Source organism: Rhipicephalus microplus, unplaced genomic scaffold, assembly GCF_043290135.1.
Source record: "Rhipicephalus microplus isolate Deutch F79 unplaced genomic scaffold, USDA_Rmic scaffold_183, whole genome shotgun sequence".
Taxonomy (NCBI): domain Eukaryota; kingdom Metazoa; phylum Arthropoda; class Arachnida; order Ixodida; family Ixodidae; genus Rhipicephalus; species Rhipicephalus microplus.
Window position 1 is genome coordinate 234,327 of NW_027464754.1, and position 3,235 is coordinate 237,561.

At 42.5% G+C, this 3,235-nt stretch overlaps 1 non-coding gene across 1 annotated transcript; it reads right to left on the reverse strand.

The window, feature by feature from the left end:
- Positions 1-2,062: 2,062 nt before the first annotated feature.
- TRNAT-CGU (transfer RNA threonine (anticodon CGU)) lies at positions 2,063-2,135 on the reverse strand. Its single transcript has one exon. It is a non-coding gene; the product is annotated as a tRNA-Thr (tRNA).
- Between the last annotated feature and the right edge of the window lie 1,100 nt (positions 2,136-3,235).

The following is a 3,235-nucleotide window of genomic DNA, read 5'->3' on the forward strand; positions in this document are numbered from 1 at the left end:
ATAGTACGCCTTTAGTGGTGAGCAGAAGAGACGTTTACTTTGTGGAAAACGTAGCGGTAGAACCGACCAGCTGTCAAGCGGAGCGAGCGCGAGCAGCAACAACACTCTTCCTTCTCTTCTTCAGCTGGCGTTCCGGCCTGTGCCAAATATCAATGCTACAATATATATATATATATATATATATATATATATATATATATATATATATATATATATATATATATATATATATATATATATATATATATATATATATATATATATTGTGGACATTTGTTACTTACATCGTCCTCATTCCTGCATGATCACAATCACCATCATCCGCTTGTCTCTTTGTCCTCATTGCCACTCTGGGTCATCCTCATCGTCATCGTCTGTGTGCTGGCTCCGCCCGTTCGTTTTGCGAGGTCTTTCCTCAATTAAACGCTGTCGCAACCAAGACTACCAAGACTTCATGATATATATATTGTGTGTGTGTGTGTGAGTGAGTTGCATAGCGGGGCTTCAGCTCGGGGTCACATGCTATAGCGTAACGTAAGCCTATGTTAACGGTTACGTCCTTTACCGCGGTAAAATTTGAATCATCGGAATAGGTTCTACGTGCCGTTGAATAAGTATCGGTGTTCCTGTGTCAGTGCTTGGCCTGCAGTGTGTCACAGGGAGACTGCAGTAATGTACCTACGCCGTGCTGTTTCGTGGATTCTCACTGATTTGCCAGCATCGCTGGTGCTGCAGAACTGGAGGGAATGCTGACGTGGTGCTATACCAATGACGTCACACCTGAGTCTTCTGCTCAAGTGACGCGACCAGGAATTCCATTGTCGCGCATTTAGAGTGTCGAAACGTGCTTCGTCGTACACGATTCACCGTAATTGATTGTTTTGTGGGGTTTAACGTCTCAAAACCACTATTTGATTATGAGAGACGCCGTAGTGGAGGGCTCCGGAAATTTTGACCACCTGGGGTTCTTTAACGTGCACCCAAATCTGAGTACACGTGCCTACAACATTTCCGCCTCCATCGGAAATGCAGCCGCCACAGCCGGGATTTGAACCCGCGACCTGCGGGTCAGCAGCCGAGTACCTTAGCCACTAGACCACCATGGCGGGGCACACGATTCACCGTATGTAGCGCACACGAATGAAGTCTAACGTTTCATGCTGCGCGTTACGTGATATTTGGTAATTTCTGGTTTCACAGGACTGTACTGGTACGCTGAAATTGACTGACTGGTGACAACTTCAGCAAGTAAGTGCCTCTGACAAACGCCTTCACAAGCATTTGCTCGAGCACTTGATATACATTCGAATATGTTTATAAGCACCCAAGCGGCCCTTGAGTCGGGCAACTCAGGCGCACTCGCAACTCGGGACGTATATATAATAAACTGCTTGCTTTCGGCATTTGTGGTGTCCTGACTGCCCTCTTGTATCCACGTTTGCAGCCCCTCTCTTCTAACATGAGGCTGTTTGCTGTTCGAGCGCCAGCAATATGTCGTATTATTTCGTCCCGCAGTAGTCAGGTGCGCTAAGGCGGGGCATTTGAGGTTTAATCACCTTGGAATTAAATTGAACAATTTGAAGCGGCCCGTACACGATGACGGCTGCGCACCATGCAGCAGCGCATGACGTCACACACTTCGTGGCAAAATGGCGGTCGCCGGCAGTGGGTGGGGTTCATAGCAGGCGATTTCTATAGGGCCTGTTTTGTATCGCAATATTTTTATACAATGCATTTTAAGTATGTCTGTAGGCAAAATATACTCCCTACTTCTATTTATCGCCAAAAACAGCTCATTGTTGCATATGCCGTTGCCCCTCTATTGGGGCAAGGATGGTTATTTTGCTTGCGTATATATATATATATATATATATATATATATATATATATATATATATATAAAATAAGGGAAAGAAGTGTATACCTAAGGGCTCGTTTTTCCGTGTTTTAACACAATATTATTGAGATCTAACAGACAGTGATGCCAAGGAATGTACAGGGGAAGTTATTAAAACCAATAGAATGTAAATAAGAAGAAAGAAAAGTGGATGAAAAAATTACCAACTGTGAGCAGGAATCGAACCTACGACCTTCGAATTACGCGTTCGATGCTCTAACCACTGAGCTATCACAGCGGCCCTCCCTCCATCCACTTTTTTGGGTTTATCTGTGAATTTAGAAGTAGGAGTGACAGTCAGCGCCATCTATAAGCCAAACAACGAGTGTGAGAACACTCTTATGCGCATGTTTGGCGTCACGTAGCACGTGAACTTATTATGAGCGGGCAGCTGATTAATTGTCCCTCTTATACAACCTAAACACACCAAGTCTGCCAGTACGAGACCCTCGTTCAATGAAATAAGGGAAAGAAGTGTATACCTAAGGGCTCGTTTTTCCGTGTTTTAACACAATATTATTGAGATCTAACAGACAGTGATGCCAAGGAATGTACAGGGGAAGTTATTAAAACCAATAGAATGTAAATAAGAAGAAAGAAAAGTGGATGAAAAAATTACCAACTGTGAGCAGGAATCGAACCTACGACCTTCGAATTACCGTGAACTTATTATGAGCGGGCAGCTGATTAATTGTCCCTCTCTCTCTCTCTCTCTATATATATATATATATATATATATATATATATATATATATATATATATATATATATATATATATATATATATATATATATATATATATATATATATATATATATATATATATATGTGTGTGTGTGTGTGTGTGTGTGTGTGTGTGTGTGTGCATGGGCAAAGGGGCAAAGGGGACAGTAAAGAATGATCTTCATATTTGTTTGTTTCTCATCTGTGATCTTTTCGAAAGCGCTTACTCTGGAATCGGCGAAAAAAATCTAGCCGACGATGAATTATAAATGTAGAAGATATTCTACAATTCATAACGAACATATATTACCCTCTCACCCGTATTTATCCTGAGCGTGCCTAATCTGTAACCTTTATTTGTCGCTGTCTTCTGCGAAGGCTCGGGCTGCGTGCTTGTGACCAAGGCGGTATAGACGAAATATTTACGCCGGACAAATGCAGGGACACCACGGACGGCAAGCATACGATTGGAAGTCGGTAAAACTGCTTCGGCAGGGCGGTTGGCGGAACGAGATCGACATAGAAGCGGGAAGAGTGGTTTGTAGCGTATAATATATGGGTATATATAAGGCCCATATAAGGCTACATCAGGAATTGGACATATCGGGTTATAT